Source organism: Sander lucioperca, chromosome 22 (genome assembly GCF_008315115.2).
Source record: "Sander lucioperca isolate FBNREF2018 chromosome 22, SLUC_FBN_1.2, whole genome shotgun sequence".
Classification (NCBI taxonomy): domain Eukaryota; kingdom Metazoa; phylum Chordata; class Actinopteri; order Perciformes; family Percidae; genus Sander; species Sander lucioperca.
In genome coordinates this window covers 17,435,732-17,454,503 of record NC_050194.1, presented here as the reverse complement: position 1 = coordinate 17,454,503, position 18,772 = coordinate 17,435,732, and the positions used below count along the sequence as shown (strand labels likewise).

General features: G+C 40.6%; 1 protein-coding gene across 5 annotated transcripts in view; it reads left to right on the top strand.

Moving 5' to 3' along the window:
* LOC116061113 (zinc finger MIZ domain-containing protein 1-like) overlaps nt 1–18,772 on the top strand; it is a 109,802-nt gene that overhangs the window by 23,379 nt on the left and 67,651 nt on the right. For 4 of the 5 annotated variants that reach the window (XM_031315024.2, XM_031315022.2, XM_031315027.2 and 1 more), the window contains exon 2: nt 7,876–7,972. The gene's annotated coding sequence lies outside the window, so the exon portion shown is untranslated. The remainder of the gene's footprint in view (nt 1–7,875; nt 7,973–18,772) is intronic. The other variant, XM_031315023.2, reaches the window with a different exon arrangement.

The window sequence follows — 18,772 nt, the reverse complement described above, 5'->3', positions numbered from 1 at the left end:
ATTCATGACCCGAGCGGCTGCAGCAGCGAGATCATTTCCACTTGTGTGTTTTTCTGCTGATGCGTTTAATTTTTATCCTGTCCGGTGCTGTGACACAAGAGGGAAACTAGAGTGTGCCAGAAATTGAGAGTAAAATAGAAAGGGAGTGATGGAGCCTTGGGTGAAATATTGATTGGTACAATCCAGGGTGAAAGCACTGCAACAACAGAGGTACATTATATTCTCTCATATGACACAGATAAAGTCCTCTCTGTGATGTTGATTGCATGAGACCCAAAACCATTTCTTTTTTGTCACTGATAGTTTCTTTTTGTAGGCCGATTGTCTTGTTCAAGGGAAATTGAATGAACAATGTCCTGGTTACTTCTGATAATTCACACACTTTGCTCTGAACACTTTTCACCGGAACTACTTTCTACTGAAGAAATAGTTCCTAGTGGTCCTTTTTAACCAAATATTTCAGGGAGCTGAAGAGCTGCAGGAACCTTCCTGTTAGCATCTCAGTAACCATAAAGATTATTTTAAAAAATGGTCCAGATGTCAAAAGGATGACAGCATGTTTGCACATGAGAACATAACAATGCTCAACTGTGATGTTTGATTGGATGTTGTGAAAGAGACCTGCAGAGGTGGAGGGACACTGAAAAAGCCAGACTGCCTGTCTCCAAATAGCAACGATATGCAGAGTGTATGGCTATTTATTTCTGAAATATTTAGCTAATGAAGCTATTTTGTTTTGTTCGCTCATCTACCCAAAATGCTCCCTGCAATAGAAAAAAGTTTTTTTTTGGTAATTTGTGTGAACTGGCCCTTTAAGACATGATTAGATAAGGTGTTTATAACACAAGGCACTTCTTAACCTTTCCTTCTCCTCCCACGTTTTCTACAACCCTACCTCCCAGTTAAAAACAGCCAGATATGCATCGAGCATCAGATGCTTGCTCTCCTTTGAACCCCCCTCTTTGCCACTACATGGCCGGTATTAGCCGATTTCCTAGAGATCACTGGAGGATGCCGTGCTCCTCTTTCTCCCTCTCGTTCGCTCGGCATAGAGCTTAATGCATTGTAATGGTTGACCATTATTTACGCAGGGGATAAACAAAGAGAAGCGAGGAATTGATGGAGTAATCCACTCTCGTAGTCATTAGGCATTGAGATGGAGGAGCTGGTGGGAGCAGCCTCCTCCTTATGCCTCTCGAGTCGAGCAGCTAATGGAAATGGGACTCATTAAGACACCTTATACTCCGACGCACCCAAGATCATGAGCAATTGCTAATTGATTGTCGTTAGTGCTCTCGCAATGAGACGCTCTGCCTGTTTTCTCATTTGTTATGAACGGCTTTGTTTTCTTCCCCCGTCTCCTTCACTTCATTATTGATGTTGCTGTTTTTCTTTCTCTTCTTCCTTTTGCCTCAAGAGTCCTCTGCAACGGAGTCATCTTAGCACTGTTATACCTGGTTAGCTGCAACAATCACAATCATGAGGATTGCCACATGGGCAATTCTGTGTAAAATCTGAAGTATTTCCTATAATTAGATAGTAGCAATGTTTTAAAAATCAATGTACTAGACCTGCTAATGACACATATCATAGGCTAGTGTAAAAGGGCGGATGTAGAAAATGTGCTTGTGGAGGCATGGTCATGGTTGAATAGCAGGGAGAGGCAGGTCTCTTTGTGATGTTTTGCTTATTGGCTCTGGAAATTCCTTCCTCTGGAACCAGCAGATTGTGTTCATCTCAGCCTTTAATCATTTTTTCCCTCCCAATAGTAACGCGATCTCTTTCCCCTCCCTGGATTCCTCTGTGTATATGTCCGCTCCCCACCTTTCTTCCCTCTCATTGCTTTTTCTTTTTCCTTATTACGAGAAGGAGAAAGAAAAGATAAGGAAGGGAGATGAAGAAAGGGGCTGAAAATGCAAATACAGGACCGTTGTTCTTTCTTGTGACAGATCAGGCCTCATTACACCCACCTTTTCTTTGCAATTGGCTCATTTCTCTCTCTCTCTCTCTCTCTCTCTCTCTCTCTCTCTCTCTCTCTCTCTCTCTCTCTCTCTCGCTTGTCTCCATTACATTATGAAGTCTTTCACCTCTCGTAAACCCTCCTCTGCTCCAGGGCCGGTGAAACGGTGAGAACAGCCTAGGTGACCAAAGAGAAATCTCTGGCTGCAGGGCACAGGATTTGCTTTGCAGATGAAGCAGGACAGAGTAGGGGGAGGTAGGGGGCATCATTTTTGTGTCTGGTCAGACGATGCCGCATTTCTTTGCTTTATCGCTCTGCCAGCAGCCTACACCTCTATCTCTATCTCCCTCGTGGGAGTTGCTACCACCTTCTCGCTCTGATAGGGAAAGACTGGAAACAAAGGAATAAAAACACAGGCGCCCTCTTGGGCTGCTCTCTCCTTTGAAACAAGATATACTGAAGAGAGAGGAGGAGGAGGAGGAGGAGAAATAATATTGAAGCCATCAATTCATGTAAGACTCACATACGTATCAACTCACTCCTTTTGAAATAGAAAAAACACAAGTAACAAGTATTTTCACACAACTTGGGTCTTATTTCTCCCCCCCCACACTCAATAATTCTTAATTGAATGAAATAAAAGTCATGTTTACAGACTGACTACATTATTCAACTTTGGCCCACTATACTTACAGTAGTTGTGCACTCACTGGCTGTCCTGTGTAATGAATGCGCTCACTTTCAGTTTTAGGGATATAGATATTCTGCTTAAACTGTTAGCTCGTCTGATCGTCTAACTGCTCATTTCTTGTACTGTTGGACTTTGTTGTAGCAATTTCGCTACATTCCAAGATCATAGCAGTCATTTTGGTAAGTGTTATCAAAACTTCTGGAAACTACGAAATGGAAACCCAAGCGGAACAAACCTTTAAATTCAAAACAATTGGGATCATTTCATTTTCACTTGATTAGGCGATCCACAATACAAACAACTGATGCTAGAGGGCACACACATTGGGAAGTTGTGCACAGCAGGAAGCAAATTACCTGCATTTGCATGAACAAGACACATAATTGGTAGTTGCTGTGATGCTGATCGGGTGGCACAAAACATGTATACGACCAAACTGTTTTGCACTGGAGTGTGTTTGCCTGTGTGTGCTGTATAGGTTATGTGTATGTGTGTGTGAGGCTCGACATAATTACAGCGGCGGTGGTTAACAAGGCGCCAGCATTTGTGTTAATCAGTAGAGAGTGAAGAGCGGGGAGCTAACTGAGCTAGTGTCTCATGCGCTCTAAATGTATCACGCTAAAAACCATTATCTCTAAACCTGTAATCATCACTACAGCATTTATTCACTGCAGAGTATACACTTGGTGTTCATGGCTTTGCCCCATAACTACATGTGACTCTGTCTAATGTAATCATTCCATATGTCCTCAGAGACCAGCAGCATGTGTGTTGGGAAATGTTCAATCCCTCCTCTGCTAACCTGGATTTGGGTGTCAGTACGGTATGTACAGTATATGCAGGCATTATAACCTTGCAGCTGTAAATTAGGATTAGGATAATACTCGATAAAGGGCTTTATGTTGGTTTGCAATAACCCGACTTCCCCAGTAACCAAAGTTGACATGATTTATTTAAAAACGGGTTACTTATGGGAAATGTTAGTGTTAGTAGTGCCACAAAACAGAATGATTTCTTTTGTTAATTTGTGTAATTATTAGTCAAATGAGAGTATTTTTGATGTGACCCCAAAAAAAGCATGTTCTTCCTCCAACGCTGGCATTGCTACTAATTCCCAGCACACATTTTGACATCCAGGCACAATTTTGTTGAACAGTTTTTGAGTTTTTAGGTTATATATAACTGCTTTTTTCGACAGTATTACAATGGCAATATTTACATGTGTAGTTACGACCTGCTTTACATTGAAATGTACAGTCAAATCGATTTATAGATTAACAGTAATCAAAACGTTCATGTATAGTGAAATTGTTTCAGCCCGTCTATACAAAACATGGAATTTGAGAGCTCTATGAGTTGTTAACCTTTAGCCTTAATTCCAGTAAAATAACCCAATTTAATTGTTACATGACAGCTGCAGTAGTCAAATTATTAGTTTATATGTACTGTAAACACACTGGCTGTGAGGGGAGATGATTACCATTGTGTTTCTACACACTCCTGTTTTTATCTTCTTAAAATGAAAACCTGCTTCTTTGCAGAAAATCATTACAGACGTCACTCCTACATTTGCTGTTCCAGCGTTTCTCCTCTGACTTCAAGTGTCTTTGCCGGGTGTCTTTTTGAAAAGCAGAGATGCGTATCTTGGTTGATCTTGCATGTCTTGAGCACATCAACAACAGGAAGGCAGCCGAAAGGAGGCGTTGTGATGTCTGTGCCAATGTAACGCCAAGTGGAAGTAGATCACTGTTGAGGGAGGTGAATGGAAGGTCAAAAGTTTCAGAGATGGGGTTTACTGGGAACATACTGCTGTGATTAAAATGGTTCCTTTTCAGACATTTCTTAGTTTTGACTGCTTTTTTAAAACTGCTGATTGCTATCTGTCAAAAGATATGTGGTAAAAAAGGGAATAATTTGCATAATTCTATGCAATAAAAAGTAATTTTTAGGAAGTATCATCTTACTATTAATAATGTCAAACAGCATATTCAACACTGCTAATGGAAAGTAGCGCTGCGTGTTTATGTTTTTTTTTTTAAACTATTTTATCACTTTAGCTCATTGTTTCCCTTTTTTCATTGAGGCCGAAAAAAACCCCTCTTTAATTAATTTCTAATCCTGTTCCATTTGTTCACATGCTTGATGTCCATGTGCATTCAAAACCTACTGTATTTACCAGTTAAAATGCAAATGTGGCCCACTGGAAATAATAGCTCCAAAGAGCTGGCTGGGTGAACAGCAGCCTGTGGCTCTTAAGAGCCTTTCCCACAGCGTTGCGAGCAGAGCCAGGTGAGAGTTTCTCCCTAGGTGTCCCTCTCCTGCCATTGTCCAGGCTTAGCAGGTGGCGTCCAGCTCCCACCACCCGCCTGACTCGCCAGCGGGTTTCACGGCCACTTTATACAGAATGACTGTTGTTCTTCATGCAGCCAGTAAAACCTGGTGATCACTGGGGAGAATGAGTCTGTCCAGCTCCTCTGGCTGCAGCGACAGTGGGGATTTTGACTCCATGAGGACCCAATTAAACCTGGGAGGGCCTCTCTGAAGAAATAATAACAATGATAAATGCACCTCTGTGGCCGGCTTAAGAGAGGCAGGGAGAAATGTTTTATTGTGTCTGTCTTGACACAATTTACTCCGAGCTTCTGTTTTTTTGCAGTATCAGGAGGTGTGTGTGTCTGTGTGTGTGCGTGTGTGTGTGTGTGTGTGTGTGTGTGTGTGTGTGTGTGTGTGTGTGTGTGTGTGTGCGTGCGTGCGTGTGCGTGTGCGTGTGTGTGTGTGTGTGTGTCTGAAAACGACTTGGATGGATTTTTGTGTGGCTTATTTAATCAATTAGTCAATTTAAAGAAACTATCAATTGTGGTTATTAGTTTACCGTTTAAGTCATTTATCAAACAAAATTGCTAAATATTTTCCACCTTCTTAAATGTAAAGATTTGCTGCTTTTTTTAAAATATGTCCTTTGTAAATTAAATATCTAAACAGTTTTAGGTGACAGAATTACTGATTTGTGGATATAAATTTGAGCTCTGGAAACTTGTGAGGGGAATTTTTTTAAACTATTTTGACATTTCAATCCAAAAAAGTTTTAAAGCAATTAATCTGAAAAACAAAACGTGTTGTACATGCAAGTATTTATCAGATTATCTTATGATAGCGACATTTTTTATTGAAAAATATGTCCTTGCTCTCAGACGATATGCAGTCACTTGAGAAAGTGAATTTATCTCTGTCAGGTGGTAATTCAGAGGAAAAACTCCTTTAATTAGATAACAAGCATCTGTATTTCAGATTTGCACTTTGCCAGCAGTTTGTCAATTACTGCTTGTGGTTCCATACTGCCAGTCAGTCTTTGTCTGGGCGCTCAAGTCTCCTCCTCACCACGCTGCAGAGCTGTGTTATTGTACTTAAACAAATCAATTCTGTTGCAGTTGAGCTTTTTTTCCTCCATCCCCCGTCATTATGAACTGTTTGCAGTGCAGAGCACATTGATTTTTCACAGCCCTGGAAAAGCTGTTGATGAATAGCACAGAGGTATCTGGGGAGAATCTGGCTTTAAAAAGGAGGCACCCAGCGTCAACCCCTCCTCCTCCTCCTCCTCCTCCTCCTCCTCTCTCTCTCGACCCATTGAGCCCCCAGCGCTCCTCCACTTTCTCCTTTCAGAGAGCTGCACTTCCAACAGGAGAGAAATGCTGCCTGAAAAATCTTCCAACGATTAAAAAAAGGAGTATAAAAAAAAAAAGTGCAAGGCACAAGGGACCGCCTTCTCCTGCTGAATGTGAAAATACACCTTGTGGGTAGACAGTTTTTATATTTGGAGCATTAGCCTTGTCCTGTCAACCAAAGCATGAGCTCAGTCGAAGCTCTGGTTGGGGATAGAAATGGCTAGCATGCTGTGTCACTAAGCAGACACTTTGTGAAAAACGATACACTTAACAGGATACAGCTACAGACTTTAAAGTAACAGGGGTTAAAGGAGGAGAGCGGTGGGGAAAAATGGCATTTGTCCCATACTTGCACACTCCACACATATATTCACAAAGCTAGAGCAAAAACACTTTTTTATTCTTTCTTTACTTCCACCATCCTAATCAGCTCTTTGAAATGTTGTAGTTCAACATTTGAGGAGTGAACCTTTCCTTTACCTCCATGAAAATAAGGGTCATGCTCTTTAAACAAAAATGGATTGCAGGAAACAAACTAAGAAAAAGGCCAATAGTTTGTTTATACTTTCACCTGCTGAGAGCATGCTCTGTCATCTTAAAGATGACTCTACTTATCTACTACCTCAACATAGACCCTTCATTCAATGAGGGGTTGAGGATACACAAACGAAAATGATATTGTAATGTTCTCTCTCATGAAGACCTGAATAATTTCTTTCAACATCCAAACTCCTTTCTTGACATTTAAGGTCATGTGAAACTTCGGAATAAAGTTATGTTAGCAGTCAGATGGTCTGAGGTAAGCCACACATTCAAGTATTGGAATTATAGCAAATAAATATATTTAAATATTCCAAGTGTTCTTTGTTTTCTTACTCTGTCAGATGCCAGTAGTGACACTTAAGCTTTATGAAAAGTTAACATGATAGAATCCAGCCTATGCTTATTATGCTTTTAAGTACAACTACTCACAACTGTTAATTCACTAAAAACTAAAATTAAGTTTGGGTAGATAGATAAGACATATGTTCTCTTTTTTATCTTGGTTATTGTATTAAGTCGTTAACTGGCTTAAATGTAATGGTCTCTCACACGTTGGTTATCACCTTTTGAACTTCACCAATAACTAGTGTGGTCATTTTCAAGGGTCTGAATGTCACTGGGTATATGCACGATCCCCGCCAGCCCAGGCTAAGTGCAAAGCTATAGTGATGGCCTCTCTTAATAAGCTTATCTGTCAATCGAGAGTGAATTGTAAATGTGCCATGGCAGTGAACTTACTCTGTGGTGGATGTTTATATGATACCATACTAATCATCGGTTGCTCTTTTGATTCGTCCTTCATGGGCACGAGAGCGTGAAGGAGCTTATCCGTGCAGGGAAGAAGTGTATCGTTAAGCAAGGCGCAGATGGAAGCCACTCAGAGCCCAAAGGAATCTGTGAGAAGTGAAATCATTGAGTGGGCAAAAAAAATGCAAATGTTATAATTCAGTGTTTGGAGATTGGTGGATAATGCAGCAGTGATTTATATATGTTCTTTTTTCTCTTCTTATTTCTCTCAGGGGCAGAAGAAGTGTGCGGAAGTGTTTCTCCTCCTGGTGTGTGAATGGGTGGGGGGGGTCCTTCGTGGTGAAGAATCAAGGATTGAAATCAACGCAGGTGAGTCTTTTTTTTTTTTTTTTGGGACCTGTAGAGCCCAGCAGGTGTCAGGGGTAAATTTTGTTTTAAATCATGTATATGAATTAAAAATGTATGCTCTCCAATTAGTGTTTCTGTAGCAGTAGAAACTGAAGGTGCAGGTTGTTGTGGCAGGCAAACTGTTAGCAGCAGGCTAGCAGCTGTTTTTTGGTGTTGAGGTGCCTACAGTGAATTCATACCCTTTGTGCTAATATTATTAGGTTGTCACTTTTTTACTATGGCTTACCACTGTGTATCCTAGGCATGTTACATTAGCATTTCACACTTGAATTTGCGTCGTTGACCAGTAGCAACCTTTGACAGTGTTGGGAAACACCTTGATTGTTACATTAGCGACCAAGCTAACGAGCTTGCTTACTGATTGTTAGCAAGCACCAGCGAGCCCTGCGAGTAGTCACCTCTAGCACTTTCTTCATGAGAAATCTTCACGTTCTGTGAATTCGAATAAGGTTGTGTAATAGAATAAATGAATTTGAGAGCACAAATGAATTACTTTTTAAATCCTTGATACTCACCAGGCTCTGTAAGGATCTTTTTAATTACATGAGATGACGCTTTGCCGGGAATTAAACAAAGCTTGTCACTGGAAACAGATATGTGCCTCCCCTGTCACTACAGTTGATTTAAAGACTACAACTTTGTTTGCTCGGACATGCTCTGTCCTCCGCTGTGCTCAAGTGTCTTTGGTAAACATTTGATGGCAGCAGTTTGTGTGTGGCCAGTGTCAGCTCACCTTGCAAAGCATGTTGATTTCATTAAAAGCTCCTGGGGGGCTCTGAGTAACAAAGTGCTGAGATGTTGCGTGTGTTTATGTTTTTTTCCTACATCCGATTCCAAATCAGTCTGAAGAATGTGTACGTACACACACACACACACACACACACACACACACACACACACACACACACACACACACAGAAGGTCATGGCAATCCTCTTCACCAGCAAGCCACTAGTTCATCCTTATGCAATATGTGGCACAGTGTATGTTCCACTAAAAGGGAGAATTATGTGGTGGAAGGGGAATGTAATTGGTTCGTCCACTGTATTACACAATACAGCTATGGCTTTATGGATTAGGAATTGGGACATCCAGCACACACACTCACACATACACACTGAATAGATAAGAGTGGTTAATCTTGATTAGAGCAGTGTGAATGCTGAGAAATACGGTGCCCTGACAAACATCTGGCTGCCACACAGCTGAGTGGGATAAACCAAAGTGATTATTGTGGAAATGTCAGGCGAGGTAGACAGTGAGAGCAAGTGCAACGAGGGGGGATACGACACGAACAGGGACATGAGTGTGCTTCACAGTCAGCTCTCTCTTTCTCACTCTCAATGACAGATTTTCCCCTCTCACTGTCGATGTAAGGTTGCCTTTGCAGAGGGAAAATCTAGCTGGGTTTGATGGAGAGGCTGCAGTGAAAAGAAATAGCAGCAGTCTCAACTAGAGATGTATGATCTCTGAGGTTGATAGCCAAATACAATCTCCAGAAGTGAAGTATGTGTAAGGCTGTAATGATTATCTTTCTTTATTGATTACTCTCTCTACTATTTGTCTATAAAATGCCAGAAAAACAAGGTGACATCTTCAAATTGCTTGTTTTGTCCGACTGACCAAACCAACTTAAACCAAAAGATATTCAGTTTACGACGGCATTAAACAGAAAGAAACGGCAAATGTTCACATTTGAGAAGCTAAAAACAGTCAAAACCTGGTAATTTTTTCTAGATAAATGACTTAAACGATTATTAAAATTGTTGCAGATGATCAACTAATCGGTGAATGGACTAGTTCTTCAGCACTAAGCAGTTATGGCACCCAGGTTCATTTTAGTTGGTTGATGTCTGAAGGTTGCCAGGTTGGTCTTTGTCTCTGTTGCGCCAGTGTAAGGTCTAATGAATAATTGCTTTCCTCTGTGAAATGTGAGGGGTGCAGACATTCTGTTAACCTCGCTAAAGGAAAAAAAAAGGGGGGGGGAGGAAAAAAAATCCCCTTCCTGTCAGTGGTCTCTCTTTCTCTCTGTTCTTGTGAGATCTGGAACTGATAAGTGTGAGGCCTCTACTAACTGAACAGGAAGGATAGAGGGCCTGGCCTCAGAGCCCCTGCCTCTGCACACATGTCTGTCCACCTCCCCTGCACGGGCAAACAAAGAGCAGAGCCTGCCACTTAACTTTAAGTTTCAAAACATCCAAGCCTATTAGAAGGATTATTATCAGTTGTTCTGTTGAATATAATAACAAAGAGGCATTTTGATGAAATATATCTCGCCTAAATGAATGCTTTGCAGCAGCTTCACACCCAGGCACAATCATAACTCCCTTGTTCCACTGACCAGTGTTAAGTCAAGTGGAAGTACTTTATTAAACAAGCACATGGCAGAGCAGTGAGAGTTTAACATTCAACCCGAACACCCAGAGGTCTGAATGACAAGCTGTTAAACTGATAACCGTGATGGGGCCGTTGTAGTGTCTATACATAGATGTTTCCTGAAGCAGGTGCCTTAGGGCAAAGAAACCACAAACAAAATGTAACAGAGTGAAGTTTCACACTCCAACTGTGAGGTTTGGAGATTGGAGGTTGAACGATCAGTTTTGTTAACTCCAGTGTATGTGATGAGTTAACTTAAAAAGTTGTAAGGAACTACTTTGAGCTTGTCGTGCAAACAGAACAGAGAGGACAACATGTGTTAAGTATTTACAGCTTGAAAACAAATGACAGACACGCTATCTTTAACTTCAGGGTGATAAACAACAGATTCCTTTAAGTTAGTGGAAGATCAAAGTGTCTGAAAAGAAAAAAGAAGATCTGTAATATTTGGAATGATAATCTTCAAGACTACCATGATTTTTACACATGTATAAAAGTCATACTAGTTTAAAAAAAAGATTCACCAAAGTACTATTTAAACCGTCCATCTTTGTTTATTTTGCTATTAAAATCACATAAGCCAGAGGTTATAAGTAAACTAGGTGCCTTCTTTTAGGAATGTTTAGCAATAGTTATAATGCCATGTGCCGTTGTTTTGGCAGATGAATGGAAAGATGATTTTTCTGTACACTTCTTGGTGAGTAACCATGACAAGATAGCACTTGAGCCAGGTTGCCTTCTCGCAACCCCTTTGAGATCCATCTACTATCTTATCTGTCTGGGTTTTCCTCAGTACTTGTGGTACTGTGGCGGAGATGTTCCGGGGTGGTATCCTTCCCATGAGAGAATGCGAGATAACGTGCCAGGGTGACAGCTGAATTATTAGCCCATTAGTCACCGGTGAGAGAAAGAGGCAGATGAACATGGCATCCATCAAGAAAGTGCCTCTTTTTTGGAGATAGCCTTTCCTAACTGCTGCCCAGGAATCTTGTAAGTCTCTCCCACTGATGTAGGAGCTGGAGGGCCAGGGTCAGGGAGCAGAGCTGGAGCTATCCTGGTGCTCTGCTGATGACCCGACCGCCTGTCCTAGGAACAGAGAAGCATAACACAGAGGCATAACTCAGTGTACTGGACTAAAAATAGACGTGGCGTCAACCCCTCTTTCCCATACTCACACACAAACGTAGATGCACATGCTCATGCTTGTACGCACACCCAAAAGCAGCTTGGGCACACATCTTCAGAGAGGATCGCAACTGCTGGTGATAGTCGGTGACATGCCAGAACATGTTTGATTGACAGGGTGACTGCGGCGGTACAAAGTGTCTGTGTACTTGGGACAGATGTTCTCCGCAGCTGGCTCTGATGGTCTGAGTTGACGTACAGCAGGAGGAAGCCATTAAGCAACACTTGGCTCTGAGATGAACTTCCCCACTCTTTTGTGACCCTGTTGAATTTCCGAGCCTCCTTTACGACTCACTCTGTATCAGCTATCTGCCTGGCTTTACTCGAATGAAGACACTGCAAAGAAAATGAAGGGTACTGAACAAATGGAGTAGCACTTGTTTCCTTTGATGCAAAATTAAAGCTGATATCCCTTTGACATGCCTTCCACGGATAACTTGTCAATTTCCTGCTCATGATGAATAGCCTGAATGTGCTACGCTTCATAAGCCAACATATTAATTAATGGCACGGTGTAAATTGTTTTAAGAACACTTGGCATTGAGATGCTTTTGGCTTGTGAATGGTCTACCTCGATGCTGCTTCTTGAAATACGACCACATTAACAAGCTTTTATCCTGCCATATAATTGCATTTCTCTGTGTCAGTGAAAGCCGTTCATTGGGTCTAGTACATTCTTGTTGTAGAATATGACCAAGATCCAACAAGCTTGCCTTGGCCGCCACACAGCTTCTGCTAAATGTTCTATTTGTAATATGTTTGCGTAAAGCTAATGAAATGATGATAGTGGCAGCGCTGCTGGGCCCTAAATTAGCCCAACATCTGATCTGACTGCCATTCAATTGGCCCAGTTTGAACATTTATTTAGAGTAGGACAAATATAAGCTCAGGTCCTTGTTGCTGTAGTTGAAGTTCATCAAGTTTTTGTACTACCATTTTATGTTACTTTATGCTTCCTCTCTAGTACATTTCAGAGGTTTCTCCACTATATTAATTTGAAAATTATAGTTACAGATTTCAGCATGTCTAGAGACCTATTCAACACCGTATTGCATTTTTATTATAATCAATATTGTTTATAATAACAATGTATCAAATTAGAGTGGTATTGATCTTCTCATCTAACTCTTGGGAAGAAAGCAAATAAGTGCATTTCCCAAAATGTCAGACTATTCCTTTAAAGGGACAGTTCACAAACGAGTTCTCGAAAACGAGATGATACATATCAAGAGGTTTATCCTAATAAACTAATTTGAACAAAACACCCCAAAATACTCAAAAATACATATATTTCCCTTTTACCTGTATTGCTATTTATCAATCTAAATTGTTTTGGTGCAAGTTGCCCAGTGTTGGAGATATTAGCCGAAGAGATGTCTGCCTTCTCTCAAATAAAAATGAACTAGATGGCACTCGGCTTGTGGGGCTTAAAGGGCCAAAAAATACATTTGAAAACCTCAACAGCAATGTCTTTTACCAGAAATCCTGAGCAGTTAATGTAGGATATATATATATATATATATATATATATATATATATATATATATATATATATATATTAGGGCTGTCAATCGATTACATACTCTGTGATTAATTAATCGAAATTAATCGCATACATAATTAACGGTGCCTGAACCGATACTTTTTAAGAACGTAAAAAAAAAAAAGAAGGGTACTAAACAACAGTCAGCAACATTAAAGAATGGCTTGTTTATTGCTAAGGCCATATGGTCAAAATGAAATGATTTAATAATAATGTAATAACTATAACAATAACTTATTTCTCTAGTAAATTGCTGTTGAATGACAAAAACAACCACCAGGTGGGAAAAGGACATTTAACAATAACTTCGAATGCACCACGAGGCTGTAGTTTACCAGTTTCATTGAATGCACCGTCTGTGTTGTTTTTCCGACGGCAGCTGCAGATTGTTACATCCCGGTGTTGGAATCCTCTACAGTGAAATACAGACAAACTTTACACCGTTTAGCGTTAGCTGTCAGCATTTTAACCGTTTTTAATCCAGCTACTAGCTAGCGGTAGGCTAACGTTAGCTGCTGTTGAGTATAGTGTTAACTAGCGTCATGTGCAGCGGTGTTTGTGTTGCCTGTATCGTTTGTTTCAGAGCATCCGAGAGAAGCGCAGACATATCAGTGGCACCAGATTTCGGTAGCCAACCCTATTCAGGAAGAAGATTTTTACAAGTAAATGTTCCAATCAATGATCCAGGCAGCGCATTCTCGTCTCCCTCCTTCATTTTACAGTTGAATGGTGACTAGAACAGCTCCGGGTCAAACGTCAATATGGAATGGATTAATCTGCGTTATTTTTTTTAACGCGTTATTTTTTCTCAGATTAATTAATCGAAATTAATGCTATAATATATATATCTAGATATATATCTAGATATATATATATCTATATGTATATAGATATATATAGATATATATAGATATATATAGATATCGTCAAGCTCTGTAGCATGATTGAGTTTCAGACAATGAAGTCTGATCTTTTTGAAAGCCCAGGAATTTGTGGCAGACGATAGTCATCATTTTGAGACTTGTTTGGTAATTTTTGGGATCAAAGTCGATGATGAGGATGATGATACTGATGCTAATCCCACTGAAGGGGATGATTGAGTCATCATGGCAAAACAGCTGTCTTATGTGCAGCGTCTGCCCCCCCTCCCCCCCCACACCCCACCCCACTAATGGCTGATGATGACGGTAGCAGAGTGTAAGTGAGTGCAATTGACAGTGGAGTTCGAACTTCCTCTGGGAGGAGGGAGAAAGGCTGAACCTGAGCAGAGAGAAGCAGGCAGCAGGGTGGCCATGAAACATTCATGCACCTGGGGACTCTTTGCGTAAGAGAGCACGCTGAGCCAGTAATGAAGTAAAGAGCAGAGGACTTTTAATAGCTCTGTTTGTCCTTTTTATGAGATTAGCTTTGGTCTGGCTTTTTATATAAATTGCATTAAAAGCCTAATTGCATACAGTGATTTAGTGATTGCAAAAAAAGGTACTGCCTACTGCAGTGCCTTGTAGAAAATATTACTTACATTTGGAATAATCTAATTGTGGTTAGCAATAAGATAATTGGTTGCACGGGTGTGCGGCTGGTTATAGCTCAGAGCTAGACAGCAGAAGGTGAGTTATTCGCAGCTCTCTGCCTCTCTGCCCTGACTGTTAACTTGACAACGAAGCACCAAATGTGGACTTTCCCAGTTGTGTTGGCGGAACAGTTGTCCCTCCGAAACTCATCCCGCTCGGCGGCTGCGAGCTCGCGTCAGAACAGACAAGGCGAGAGAGGGGCAAAGGAATGGCAAGATGAAGAGCAGAAGAAGGGAGAAGCAATATTTAGACAGCTGCACGTGTATCGCTGTCAGAGGAAAAGGGGGGTTAGAAGTGGAGGGATATTTTGGTGTCCTCAGCGAGGCCTCAGACAAACTCCCGCTGCAGTATTGATGTCACTGCACCCTCCTGACAGCAGCCTGTAAATCACAAGTCGCAGTCATCTATAGATTTACAAACACCTGCTACTTCTGTTCCTATATTATGGCAGTATATGTATCTGTCTAAACTGAGTCAAATGAGAAAACACACATTTTTTAAAGTCAATCCATTAGAGAAACCTATCTTGAGAGCTCACTGTCAGCGTCTCTGTTCTCAGCTCTGACTGGAGAGACGTAGTACAGTAACGGTGGTTGTGTGAGGCCGCTGGTCACATGTCTGCGGCCCTGTGCTCGACTGGCCCTGTGCCTTGAGGTGGTGGATGGCAGCTGACTGCTCTGATTCACTGGGAACTTGACTCATGTGTTGTGTGCCTCACAATGGACTGACTCATGGAGAGTCGATGCCGAGCTTGTTCAGTGTCCATCTCTCAGACATTTTACTGAGACTTTCTGTTTGACTCCTTTGTTGCCTCTGGGTCTTGATGGAGACAGTGGTCTTTTCTTATGTGTATTTTTCTGCATTGTTCCCTTTTTTCATTCCAATGGGAACGGTCAGTTGTTTCTGCGAACTCTCACACTGTTGTCCTGGCGAGGATGTGGACTGCTAATCGGTCGCTAGCAGCTTCTTTTTCACCTTAGATAGGCCAAGAGTGCTGCAAGATTTGTTCATTTGCATATTTTAATGTGGGCGTAGAAGAAAAACGAGGCAACAATCACGTAAACTACTATTTCATGTCACATTTTCAGTGTCTGTTCCAACACAGTGGTCACATTGAAATGAATGAGGAGGCTTTGGTTTGAAACTTCAGTATTTATAAGAAATAAGGATAATGATAGAACTCTGTGCTCTTTCAGTGGTTTATCCTTTTTTTGTGCTTCCTTTTGAAACTGTTTTCTGTTGAGCTGTCTTTGTGCTTTTCAATGAACCATTTTTGCTCAGCGACAGCATTCACTAACACAACATTAAATTTCTACCTGCGGTCACTCTCGTCCCCCTATCATGTAATAACATGTGCAACATTCGCACAGCAACCACTAATTGCTGCTGGATATTAGAGTGAGGTCTCCTAAGGTACTGACCTTGCTTTAGCCAATCATAACAGAGCATGTTACCGGGTTGAGCTGTGATCAGAAGAGTCCCCACAGCACGAACAGGAGGAATTAATTATTCAGACTGGCTGCTCGCACGTTTTGCTGGACACCATATTTAATGACATCTATAATGGCATCTTTGTGAGAGATTAATGGTGATGTGAGACTATCAAAGCAGAAAATGCACAAAAGTTGAGCCAGACAGCTCTCTGTGTGCCAGGTACAAACACAAAGGGAACGATGGGTGCGAGCATTTTATGGCAGCATCCAGATTATGTTTTTTCCTTTTTGTTCTCAAATTCATCACCGTTCATTTTACACATCTTACCTTGTCTCTCATTATGTGCAATCTGGAACATTTTGTCTCAAACTGACATGCATGAACCTGTTGTAATTAGATTTGCCTAAATATTTATTATACAAGGAAATGAAGAGGTAAAAGATTAGAGCCTTTCCTCACAATATTTACATCTCTGCCACCACAGTTTAGCTTCTACTCGAGGGAAAGGCTGAGTTTTATAATGATCAGAAGTCACGTTTCCACTGACCTTTTACGAGACAAGAGAGCACTTAGATGAATAAAAAAAATGTTTTCTTGTTCGTAGCTATGCAAAAGGGGAAACATTTTTCGACTTGGTGTCCTCTTGATCCTGGATGACAACTTTAACACAATAGATGACAAAACATTTTTGTTGTATCCCTTAAATTAGCTATTTGTCCAATGATCAACTAAAGCAAAGAAACTCTTATTAAAGTTCAGGCACACTACTTTTTTTTAATCTGTGAAGAAAATGTGTTGAAGTACAAGGCCAAAGAGTCAGGACATGTTGATAGTATTACTGAATTTGTGACTTCAAGATAAGACAAAGCTGGTGTCAAATATGCAGATACAATTTCAGTTCAAAGTCTATAAATCTTCAAAAGTCAAAATCAAGTATCACATGCATTTGTGTTACACTAAATCTTAAATTATTTAAGGGTAAATATTTTGCCCTTATACTTTGTTGAATAATAATACATAGACAGCCAGTATAAAAATAGATACGTTGATGTATAGATATTTATGTGAGGTATGTAGCAAGAAAGTAGGTTAGTAAAGAAAAAACTGTCAAGCACTGCAGCTCTCACAGCTTTCGTGTGTATTTGCTGTAAATAGTGCTTAGCAACAGCAAGGTTACTGACTCTGGTTGCATCTGCATTATGCTAATGTAATGAGAGCAGGAAGCCAATGGAGGCTAGTTGCGCTACGGGGACACAAACACAAGAGTCATCATGCAAATTAGCAGGATGGCTGATCGCTCAAAAAGTTTAATGAGAGGATAAGCAGCCGAACCGGACCACACCTCCAGTGGCAGGTCAGATTCAGATGTTCTGCTTTGATATTTCTCTTTAGCTAAATGTTCTTATCGGACCCGGCGCAAACATGCAAACAATCTGGCCTGTGTGATGTTCCAATCACATGGGGCTGAAGTGCGGGAGACTCAGCATGTCTGTCTTGGCATTTCCTGAGGCTTTGTAAACATACATACACACACTCTCCCTTTCTTCACACACACACACACACACACACACACACACACACACACACACACACACACACACACACACACACACACACAGGAGGTTGCATTTAAACATACAGTCCTTCCACAGTCCATTATGATAATATAATGGTCAGCAGAAGCAAAGTAAAACCTGCTTCTATAAAAACATACAACAAGATGAAAAATGAAGGCATAATATTACAGCTTCTGTTAGTCTGTGACTCTTTGTTATTGTTGCATGCATGTCTTGACCAAAGAATCTTCAAAAACAGATGTTTAATCTCATGTAGGCTTTCCTGATTAAGTAAAAAAAAACATTTTGTAAAATGTCGGGAGTAATACATTTACGTTTATAAGGTCAAACTTGCAATGATCCTTGTCACAAACAAACATTCCTGCACCATTAGTTACATTTTTGAGCTTGCCTTCTTTGTTTTCAAAATAAGGCTCATTAAATTATTTATTAAACATGTCGCTGTTATAAGTGGAATAAATGTGTGAATCTGCCTCCAACTTGTGGTTACTCCTGACTTAGTATAGAAAAGAAAAACAGAAGGAAGTGTGACTTTTTTTGGCACTTCTCCTTTTTTTATTTTCTCATACTCATCCAAAACATATTTACCAAATCCAAACTGTACATCCAATAGAGAAAGCTACAACCATAGAATCCACTTCTTATTCATTTAGCTCTCTAAAAAGCTTCTTTCTTTTTTTTTTAGCAATTACACCACCGTCACTAAAGCCATTAATGCATGTTGTTGATGTGCGAGTATGATTATTGCGCTGGACTTTGCCAGAGGATGGCCATCCATTAAATCATTATTCAATTGAACGTACGTGTGTGTGTGTGTGTGTGTGTGTGTGTGTGTGTGTGTGTGTGTGTGTGTGTGTGTGTGTGTGTGTGTGTGTGTGTAATGAACACTCTAATCAAAACCTTAGAGGCTGCTGCTAAATGGTAAAGAATGATTTAATGTGTCTCAGGCTTTTTTTAAACTCACAGGTTTAAGTGGATTCTTTTGACGGGTTTTACCTTTGTGCTGTAGTCTACAGAGGAAGTTAATATACAAACTGTAAACACAAATGTTTGGATCTAAAGCTGTCAGGTTGGA